Source organism: Fukomys damarensis, unplaced genomic scaffold (genome assembly GCF_012274545.1).
Source record: "Fukomys damarensis isolate Sample0158 unplaced genomic scaffold, DMR_v1.0_HiC HiC_scaffold_14, whole genome shotgun sequence".
In the NCBI taxonomy this organism is placed as follows: Eukaryota; Metazoa; Chordata; class Mammalia; order Rodentia; family Bathyergidae; genus Fukomys; species Fukomys damarensis.
The window spans coordinates 4,767,006-4,779,026 of NW_022900926.1; the positions used below are offsets into that span (position 1 = coordinate 4,767,006).

General features: G+C 38.3%; 1 pseudogene; it reads right to left on the reverse strand.

The window, feature by feature from the left end:
- Positions 1-8,576: 8,576 nt before the first annotated feature.
- On the reverse strand, positions 8,577-11,619 carry LOC104863399 (annotated as a pseudogene).
- Between the last annotated feature and the right edge of the window lie 402 nt (positions 11,620-12,021).

Here is a 12,021-nt window from a genome sequence, read left to right on the forward strand (position 1 = left end):
CATTGTACAGAAATAGACAGCCATATTGGTCTAGAAAAGTTAATTTTTTTATTTTTATATTTTATTTTTTTCCATGTATACAGGGGTAACACATCGTACTAAATATGTAAGGTCATATCTATGTGGGTTTGATTACAGAAACTAATAAAGTAATCTCTAAATAATGAAAAAAAGAATAAGATAAGACTATAAGAGCAAGAAGCAATTTAAATATGTTCAGGGACCATTTTCATCTCCAGAATTAAGGATTATTTTAATGTTACATCATTGCCTCTTCTCTTTTACTTTCCTTTTTAGTTTTATTTTAGGATTCCCTATTTTCAATGTTCATACAGAGATTTCTTTAACTGAAATACTGAATAGTTTCTTTGGTGTGAAAAACTATAATAGTACACTGGATCCTAATGAGATAATTAATAATGTGAAATAGGAAGTTAAAGGGCTAAAGGTGTAGGGAAAATGGTAAGGGTGGGGGAAAGGTAATAAGGGAGAGGAAAAAATATGAGAAAATGAAAAAATGGAAATAAAGTGTTTATAAATGGGGAGGGGAGGAGGGGGTGAAGGGAGGGCAGGGAAAGGGGGAAAAAAATGAGAATCAAGACCTATTATGTAAAGGTACAGAATCCCAATGATGAATGTAACTGTACTGTATACCTAGATTGTACCAATAAACTCAATAAAAAGAGGAAGAAAAATTGAAGTGTAGACTGTGTGGGAGGGTGCGGAAACAGAGCAATAGTCTTATTTTTAAATGAAAGTCTCATCATAACCTGGTAACTTATTCCCAAATGCCACCTCAGCTTGTATTGCTTTCTTCATACATGCTTGACTTAGTGAACAAGTGAGACATATGAAAGTAAAATAAACCAAAAAGTTAAATTTATTACTTCCTTAAGAGCACATGAAAAATTTGAATGAAGAAAGATAAAACACATGCTCTCAGCTATAACTTTTAAATTTGGTGTCAAATAACTTACCGATGTTATCATTCATATATTGGAATTAGTAATATTCATTTTATAAATTGTATGCACCATTGCCAGATCTTTAAAAATAAAAAACCCCCCTCAACTATGATAAAATAATTAATGCAAGTCAAGGTTTAATTTAACAGATTGAAAACTACTTCTTTAAGGATGAAAATATTCAATAGCACTGAACCCAGGGATTTATTTTTTAAACTTCTTCAATTAATAGCATGAATATATTTAATTCAAAAAGATAAACTGCCAACAAGCCTTTGCTTTTTCTTCTAAGAAAAAGACAAAACAACAAAAAAAAGTAAAGTAACAGAATGTTTTGTAACAGAGGAGAGCACCTGTAGAGTTCTCTAGCATACAGAACTTGAATCCTGAACTATGAGCCTTCGAATGTGTTTCCAGGAAACAGCAATCATGAATATCCTCCCCGTGGCTATTATTTGTTATTCATTGTTCTGCATAATCCAGTTCCATATAAGTTTTTATTAGTAATGTTTTATGAGGCTATTAACAAAAATAAACAATTAAAATGACAAACGAGACAGGAATTGGAGAACTGAAAGGATCCCAACCTAATCACCAGGTAGGCAGGGCTCTTAACTGTGTAAAGAATCAAAGTCAAAATGCATAACCTTTCATATCCAGCACACTCTACAGAGGGCTCAGAAATATCATTTTAAAAACTCTCTTTCTTTAAGTTAGTTTAAGGATAAAATTTTGACAATCCGAGTTCTTTTTTTTTTTTAAACAACCATAATGAGTACAAGCAATGCACCATAATTTAACTTGGAAGGAGAAGAGTAATTGTCATTAACCATATGAAAAGCCTCTTCATAAGTTCAGAGGAACTGGTAACTTCTCAGCAGATGACTCTGTCCCTCAGCTGCAGGAGAGTCTTCACCCAGTTTCATAGCATCTTTGTTTTTCCTCCAGCAGCACTGCCCTGTTCCTAACATTGTTTAACTCTGCTGAATTAAATGATTATTTTAATAGTTAGTAGATGAGTACCTTACATAAATTTGTCATTATTTTTGTTAATTTGAATGTAATTTTTGACAATCAGTGATGTTTTAGAAAAGTTACTTTATCATATTCTTCTATAAATTCAAAACTCTGAAACAGAAATTTTGTAAATCAACATAGAACACTCAATTTAGCTGTTTTTAAATTCTGTGCTTGTAAATATCATGGGGGAAAACCAAATGCATTGATATTTTATGTAAAACTAATTTGGGATTCTTCTGAAAAATTATTAACCTTTAATTTGACTCCGGATGCTACCCATTAACTTTTTTGTTTGTTTGTTAGTTTTCATACCCAGGATCAAACTCAGGTCCTTGCACTTGCAAAGCAGGTGCCAGAACCACTGAGCTAAATCCCCGGCCCTGCCCATTAACTTTTAATTAATCATCCCCTACTCTATTTCCAAATAGTTACTCATATTTTCACTCTTCAAACCATATTTCTCCTAAATATTTGTTTTAAATTCTTAAATTAGAACATTTCCAATCCAGTTACATGCACACACTGGTGTGCTTTTTAACCTTGGCACCCTTGTTGTAGTTCTGAATATTTTGTTTTATTTATAAAGAATACCATTTTGTAACCTGCATTGTCCTCTGTCTCTGACAATCCTGTTAAAAAGCATAGGTTAAAATTGCCTTGCTTGTCTTCAGAAAAATACTGTGAGAACTTAAGAGGCTGTGGTGAGGGATTTACTCCACAAGTGTAGTGAGATCAGACGGCTGCCTGGGGTTAAGTCACGTTTTCCACAGCATGGTGGGGGTGTAAGGAACCAATTAGGCCACAGCACCTAGCACTTAACAAGTGCACCTTCAAGTACCAAGGCACTGTGTGTGCTAGACGAGCTGGCTGTGCCTGCTCGCCAAAACTGTGACACATACCACAGCACAAGAGTTCAGACAGCAGACGCAGGACTGGCCTTAGTGTGGATCTTGATGTCACAGGGAAGGCAGGGAGTCTCATGCCTCACTCCTGTTCTGTTGCAACTCTCCTGACGGGGAGCACTCTGTCCATTTTATCTCAGCCCAGGGGCCCATCCTGAGCTCATTTAGGGACATTCTGTGACTAAATTTGGATCCTGCTCTATCGAGATCCTGCTTTGAGGCTGTTTCTTGGCTGAGCATCGGCTTCGGAACTGTGGTCATCACCACACATGAATCACTGGAATACCAGCCGGAATTCTGAACTGTACCTCAGCTGGGCGTATTTTAATTCATTTCTCTCTGCCCAGCTCTTTTAGAAAGTGTAATTTTTGAATGTGTAATTATTTAAAAAATAAACTAGGTCAGTTCTTTCATTTGATAAGGAATTAGAGACTCGTGATTTTAGCTTCTGGTAACGTTTAGGAAACGAGACACAGCAGGGCTTCACAAGGACAAAGTTAGCTACCGTTGCCACTGTGGGTTCTGTTTTTCAGGGAAAGCATCACAGTTCAGCAATGATGTTTTCTTCGTGCGATCACAAGCACATAGGGCAGGGCTGGGTCTTCGTCTCTCCCGTGTCACCAGGCGCGATGAAGCACGATTTGGTGCGGCGAGGCACTGATACATTAGGTCTGCTCTTCACCTATATGGTGTGAGGTCAGGGCGGCGGAAGTGAGAGCTGAAGAAGCTGAGAGAGGACAGGAAGTGGCCCAGGATCACAGCTCACAGCTGGAAACAGCAGCGGCTATCTGCACCCAGAAGATCTGATGAAAAAGCGAGACCAGCTCTACACTCTGCGCCGAGGGCGCGGGCGACGAGAAGGTGGATCTGTTGAACGCATTGATGACTTTGCCAGATTTTGTGTTGACCACATTTTATCAGAAAACATACAGTCTTCACATGAGATTCTAATCATCATTATCAACTTTCATTGTCCATTATGTTCCAGTCAGTGAAAGTGTCAAGTGAAATTAAATTACTGATGTTTAATAGCTTTCCCGGGCACAAAAAGAAAATTACAAGTATTTTATCCTGATATTTACCTAGCATTTTTTCTTTTTAACCTATGAAATTTTTAATGAATTCCAAAATTAAATAATCTCACACTTCTATTTAAATGCTCGTGACAATACAGTTTTGTAATGATCTCTTATCATCTGTCAATTTAAGATATAATAAATTATACTATTTTTCTTCTGGAACTGGAGTTGAATCTGAGACCTCCAAACTAAGCTACCTCCCAGCCTCCTTTTAAAAATGGTTTCTTTCAAGACAGGATCTCCCTGAACTGCCCAGGCTGGGCTCCAGACCAATCTTATTCATAAAACATATTTAGTATCATCTTCTGTACTTCATTTTATAATTGGAAATCCTCTTCCACACCACATTTATGATAGGGTCTCAGAAATTATATGTACTATTAACATACATGTTCAAATCAAATTTACTTTTGAGATAATTTAAATTGAACATTTAAAGAAATACAATTGAAGTATTAACTTATAAATTATTAATATAATAGCAACAATTATTAGGCCTTTTTATTTCTCTGCTTTGATGGTATGGAGCATCAAAGTGTAACACAAACAGTGCTGAAGCTTTGCGATTTCCATGTACTTTTAAAAACAAATATTTACAGTGTGAGAGTAGATTTATATTTACTGTGATACTGAACACGAAGGGCCAAGTTTCTACAAACTGTTGTGTAGCAAATGTTTGTTCCCCCATTCATTTGCTGAAACCCTAATGCCCAGTGCGTCCACGCAGAAGGTGGGGTCTTGGGGTGATAACCAGATCACAGCTGGAAAGCATGAATGGAACCAAGGCCCTTAAAACAGAAGTACCTAGAGACCCTTCTGTCCCTCTTCCTGCCACATGGAGACACAGGAGGACCATGGTCTGCAACCCCATGCTGGGCTCTCACCAGGCCCCAAGACGACTGGCAGTGGAGCTTGGACCTCCAGTCCCAGGAACTGTTAGAAACAAATATCTCTGATTTCTGAGCCACTCCTTATGTTGTGCTTTATCAGAGCCACCCAAACTATCACACCCTTCTCCACTACACACGGCCTGCCCACCATCGACTTCTGTCCAAGAGCAGTACCTTTGGTAACACCCATGAACTAGGACTGATCTATTATTCCAAGCCCATATTGATACTTGGGTTCACTCTTCCTCTTGAACATGTTATGGATTTTGCACAATGCACCGTGACATCTATCCCCCCTTATACCACATCCTACAGAAGAGTCTCAGGTCCTCAAAATTCTCTGTGACTCACCTCCAATGAACTCTTGAAGTCCTTGGTAGTTTCTTTTCCAGATTGTCTTCTAGTTGAAATTACATATCACGTGGGATTTGCAGATTGATTTAGTTCACTTAGAACTATGTCTTTCTACGGTTTGATAACTCCCGAGTGTGCGACACGGTATCAGTCCCATTGAATGGGTGCTTCAGAAGTGATGTATCAAGTCATCTATGGGAAGAGACCGCAGTGGCTTTGCAGTTACAGTGCATAGGAATAAGGTGCTGTGCACGTTTGTGGTGTAGTAGTGTCTTGTGTGGACACTTTCTACTTACTTGAGGAAATACCAAGGGGTGTGATCGCTCTGGCCCAAGGAAGGAAGGATGTGTTTTCCCTTTTGTTAAGAGCTATCTGTCTTCTGGACATTCCCGCTGGTGAAGGATGAAAAGTCTTGTCTACATCCTTGCTGGCATTTGTTGTCAGTGTTTTGGATTTTAGCCATCCACATAGGCATGCGATGATATTTAATTTTCTTTTGCTGATGCTTGGCTTGTTTTTTTTTTTGAGTTTAAGTATTCTATGTTATATTCTGGATTCTAGGCCTTTATCAGGTAGGCTTTGAGTTCAAATTCTCATAAAAATATCTTGCACAGAAGTTTTTAATGAAGTTCAACGCATTAATATATTTTCTTGCATGGATCACATCTTTGGAGTTGTAAAGTAAAAGTCCTCATCAAACTCGAACCTAGCTTTTCTATGTGATGTCTTCTAGGGATTTTATGCTTTACATTTAGGTATATGACTACTCTGTCCATTTTGGGGGTGTTACTGGATTACTAGTAGCCTGCTACTAGATTATTGTCTTTTCTTATGGGTATCAGGTTGTTCCAGCGTCACTTGCTGAAAAGACCAGCCTTTCCATAGTGAATTGCTTTTGTTTCTTTGTTAAACACCACTTCACTAAACTTTGAAGGTCTGTTTTGGGGCTTACTGCTCTTTTCCTTTTTAAAGTTTTTTCACCAGTACCATTCTGTCTTGAGTACTGAACACTTGTAGTAGGTGGTGAAGTCTTGTAAAGTCATTTCCCCAGCTCTGTGTGTGGGGCCATGCTGGGTCTCCTCACTCTCTATACACAACTTGGACTTGTTTATCAGTGTCCACAGCTGACTTAGAGGATTTTGATGGGGTAGCACTAAAGCTACAGATCAATTTGGAAAGAACTTATATTTTAGCAACATTGATTCTTCCTATCCATGAACATAAAGTATCTTGGATTTATTTAATTCTTGTATTTCTTTCACCAGAATTTTGTATAGACTGAATGCATTTCATTTGATTAACTTGCATAACTCAACATTTCCACTTTTGAGTTCATGTGAATGGTATTGTGTTTTTAATTGTGTTTCTTCTAGATTTTCATTGCTGTTATAGTACAGTAAGTGATTTTGGGATATTAGCCATATTTTATTTTTTCCAGCTTTAAGACAATGATTATTATGTTTAGTCTACCATGTTTGATAATATAAATATACTCATTGGAAAAACAATACTCAAATAAGAAGTCAATGGAAGTTTATAAAACACAGCCAAGGTACTCTGATTTGTAATCTTAAATATCTCTACTTTTCAAGCATGTTCAGACACTTAAAAACATTTTCACACTAATTTTAGCATATAAAACTAACCATTTACTAAGTTTTCTATTATAAAAATTGATATAGTAATTCTCAAAATACTGAAAAAACTATTAGCAAAGTCATATCCACATTATAACAACTTATGTCTTTTCTTTGAGAATGCATCTTTGAAAGGCACATTTTAACTACAAGTATTTACCTAAGGATACAGTTTGAGTCTTGAATTTCCAGTCAATTTTCTATAATCTCCAAGAGGAGTAACGGGAAGTCTGGAGGAGGGATGAGAACACATGTTTCTGGAAATGTCCCGAGGGCAGCCATCTGGCATCCATCCACTTATGTGTGAGGCAGAGCGATCACAGGTCAGGCCTACATCCGGGTTACTTCCCTGGATGTTCATTTTACGCAAAAATAATTCATTTTAAAAAATCACCATAGTAAACTTGTGAGACAAAAGGCCAAGCCCAGCAACTGCCTGCCCAGTTTAGACTGAGGGTTGATATACGAGTTTGGAGACTGAAGAAGAGATAAAGGCTTTCTGGGGAAGTCAACATGGCTGAATGGAGAAGTCACGTTGGGCCTATTCAGAGAGAAATCAACTAAAACAAGGTTTTCTTCTCCAGAATCTCATCTTCATATTTGGCTCATTTCAATTTAACAACTCATGACTTCACAGTGCTACAAATTCCAAGAAGGTGAAACATGCTAGTGTTCAAAATAAATTACAAAATTAAATTTCAAATTCAAGTAGAAATGATTTTATGGTTATCTGTCACATTTCCCTTCAAATTGGGCTGATAATTTAAAACTGACTAATAATTTTGTGTACTACTCTTGTTTTTAAAGACTTAAAACTAAGAACCCCAAAATGAAATCTGATAGAAACTTGGAGGTATGACTTACTTTTCAGTGCCGTCTATTTATACTGACTGAAGTACTACACTGAACAAGGTCAGTACTCCAAAGTACTTAACTGCTCAATATTTCAGGCTTTTTTGAATTTGAAAATATTGAAGATCTACCTTAATTTTATATCATTCCTCTCATGAAAATGAGTGTTTCCATTTTTAAAGAAAAAAATGCCTTTAGATTTTTTTTACTTACCTAAACAAAATAATAAAAAAATATATTCTAAAATAAAAACAAGAAGTGGCCATGTGTCACTTAACCAAAATATAATTTTCAGGTCCTCAATAATGACCGCCATAGGGGCTTTTATTCCAATTCTAAGGTAGCAGCTTTTGAAATTAAGGCAACCTTGCTTTATTCTTTCCTGTTGTCCTACTGACTCTTCTGTCATAGGAGAGTAATTTCACATCTGGTCACTGTCAAAGGCCTTTTGTAATGTAATGTAAAAAGAGACAAAATAAGCATTCTCCCCAATGTTCAATACACACACACACACACACACACACACACACTCACATACACAAACCATTACTGTTTTCAAAGTCAACAAATACTTTATTTTTTTGCTTGGAATTCTAGAGGAATTACAGTCAGTTCTAGGGTACACTATGAGCTCAGCTTTTAAACTAACGACAAACCATATAGTTCTCTACAAAAATACAACATAGGAGATCCATTATTTCTTCCCTGCAATGGAATTTAATATTTGAATTAAAAGCTGTAACATTTTGATTACATTCAAAGGAAAAAGATTTTTAAAGACTTAAATGACTCCAGGTTTCGACAGCTGCTGCATATGTAAAATGTTGTCTTGTTTTAACAACACAGCGATGCCCAACAGCTGTTTCTCTTACATCTACTACCAGGAGGGGAAGAAGGGCTTCCTGCAGTGGGCAGTCTGGGTGGACGTGCTGGTCAGGTGGGTGAGAGACCCTGGCCGCCCCTTCGATGTGCTTCACGGTTCACGCACGGCATCTGCACCAGCTGCACGGGGATCTTTCCCCCCGCAGCCCCTGAGTGAGGTTTAAGATCTGGCCTCACAGCTGACTTTCAAAAGTAGCTTTGTCAAAGCTTTTATCAGTCTGAAAAAGGTCATAAAGGTCTTCGCACAAATCTTGTGCAAAATTCATGTCAGAAATACATGGTAGAGCCACGTTTCTTATTTCCTCAAGAGAAGGAACTTCTGCTTGAGGAATCCAAGCCCGGTGAAGTGGATATGCTCTCATTCATCAGGATGTTTGCAAGAAATTGCTAGACCATTATCAATTACAGCTATTTTAATGTGATTCTTTATCATCAATCCAGTGTGATTCCTCATGACCAATTCCCTTCTCATATTTCTTCTTGTCATATCTGACTAACCAATTATCATTTCCTCTGCCTGGATTACTGATGGTGGAGCCCAAAATAACCAATCCTTCAAATTGTTCCTGAAACTGTTTTCTAATATTCTCAGGCAAAGGATTTCCTAAGCCTCCTTGGAACCTTCAACAAATAAGGTTGCCAATGTTGGGAGGGAGTCCTATCCGATGAAACTTTCTACCTACTTTTGTCACTTTCTCTAAGCTATACTTTTTTGCCTTTTGCTTTTGCTCGGTCAGTTGCACTGTAGTTAAACGTTTCACTGACGAGCCAAACCACCTTCGCCTTTGGTACAATGCCCGGATGAAGCTTTTCATCTACCAGGTAGGCACCAGCTTCAGAAAGGAATACCTGGTTAGGAAGCAGGCAACCTCTGCCAAAGCAGCAAGGACAGCCGACCTTGAGGATATAGTTGGTCCATCTTGGATTCAGCCGACCATAAGGCTCTTCTGATCTGGGGTTAAACACACCAATAATTTTCCTCTTAGGATCCTTCCACTTGACCCTTGAGAGATACTCTCTGGAAAAACTCCAAGTTCTATTCCTTGTTCTGCTCTTGCTATACTTTCAGCAAACTCTGGATCGTCGAAGAACACATTCAGCCTCAGGATCTCCTGCTCCTCATCCTCCTGTTCCAGTCCGCCTGGCTCACAGGGCTCTGCCCCGGTTGCACCTTGCTTTCTGGGGCCGGGATCGACCTTCGCGTGGTGGTGAACAGTTCGTGTGTATGTGTGTGTGGTGGTGGGGTTTCCACATAGACAAATAATGTCATCTTTATCCGAGGACCGTTTTATGTTTTCCTATTTTGTGTAACTGTTGCTTCCCTTTCTTGTGCTACTGCATCAGCTAAGGCTTCCTGTGTGATGTCAAGTAAGTGTGGTGAAGAAGTGCATCCTGTTCTTGTTTCTGATTTTAGTAGGAGAGCTTTTACTTTCTCACTGTTAAAGATGTTAACTGAAGTTTCATAATAGGCAGTCAGGATTTGGAGTACTTCCTCTGTATTTATACTTTGCTGAGAGATTGCTTTGTTTTATTTACTCTTTTATCGTGAATGAGTGTCCGGTTTTGTTAAAAGCTATTTCTCCATCTGTTGAAATGACTGTGTTTTTTCTTCTCTTGCCCTTTGATACCATAGCTGACATTAAGTGGTTTAAATGTTGGGACAGCTCTGCATAAGTGGAATAAATCCCATCTGACAGAGTATTTATATTTTTACATATATTACAGAGTAATAATTATTTTTGTATATTGTTGAGTTTGATATGCTTGGATTTTAGATTTGTGTGGAATGTTTAAACAACCTCCCGTGCAAACAGCACTTTAAACTTTGTGATGAGTATGTTCATGTAAAGATAACTGACATCTGAGTCTCATGGAAAAGACTTGGTTGGAGAGATACAAAAACCAAGATCTGTCATGTAAGGGTACAAGATCCTGATGATGAATGTAACTGTACTATACAATTAAAAAGTACCAATAAACCCGATAAGATTTTTTAAAAAGCCAATAGAGAGATACAAACGCCAGATGCTTTTTCCTGAGTGCTGACCAATGTGACAATGTGCCTGGCCCTGTTGGTCTCTTTCCCTGGAGGCACAGTGTTTTGAAGGAAAAGCACATTTGTGTGTTAAAATACAAGCTAGATGCACTCAATAGCTGGCTATCCTGTGTTTTTCTTGTGTACAGGGAGCTTGACAGCAAGCATGTTAGTCTCTGTTGCAGACTCCGTGCTGGTCAGTATCTGTTGGGAGGCATGAAGAGAGAGATCCAGAACAGTGGGGAATGCCACTGGCCTTTCCTTCATCCAACCACACTTTCCCAGAATCTGAGATGTCACCCTCTTTACATGTACATCCCCACCACAAAGTTCCAAGTGGTGCTTGGAATGAGGACTTTTTAAAAAATCAGATAAATCTAAACTATCAACACAGCAAATCACCAATATATAAAGGGAATACAGTGGACCCTTGACTTATGAACTGCATCAGTTCACGAGGGCTGAGTATAACTAAGTCCCAACAGCTAGATCTGGATGTTTACCTGGGAACACACAATAGATAACAAGAGGCAGATAAATCTTCCAGTAACCGATTAACCCAAGTTGTTCATATGTCAGGCTGGTTGTAACCTGAGGGCTCACTGTACTGTAGTCACATACACAGAGCTCGGCCCACAGCAGGATTGACAAATACAACCTGGGTGACTAAGATTAGACACCACATGAGAATTGGCTTTTGTGACGCTTTCTGAACCTGGGATAGCTTGGCAATAATAATAATAAAAAAAAAATAGAAAAGCAGCCCAGATGTAGGAAAAAAGCAAGAAAACCATGAAAGATGGATGTTCTTGGGAACAAAGCACCGGGGAGAAGAGTGAGCACTGGCAGGAAGTCACGGGAAGGCTGCAGGACAAAGCACGTGCAGTCCCTACTGAGAAATTTAAAGTGGTTCCTTCGTGAAGGGAGTCTTAAAGATGTAGTCTAAGCATTTTTACAGCCTCTGTGTTGGTATAACTGGAGTTTCGCTGAGAGCCTGTGGCATGCTGTACACTGGAGAACTGACAATCAGCAGGAAGTCGTTGCTGCAACTTGTAAAAATAAACTGAGAGCAGGAGGCTGTATCACCCACGTTCTCCCCTCCTCAGAGATACCTTGGGTCACACTCTTGTTTGGATTTGTGTGTGTTATGGATATAATTTCCATACCCTGTGAACCACTAGTACTGATCCTCAACCTTGAATTCCTGTTTAGAGAAATTTCACATTTTTTCCTTTGACATCCAATAGATAGCATGCTTTGTTCTTGAGCTCTACATTTTGAAATTTAAATGTAACCTAAAAATACCCACAGATACTTCAAACACTTCTTTCTCATTTGGAAAATATCTCTAATATCTTTAATATTTTCATTTTAGTGTCTGAATTTGACTTTCTTTCTTGTACCG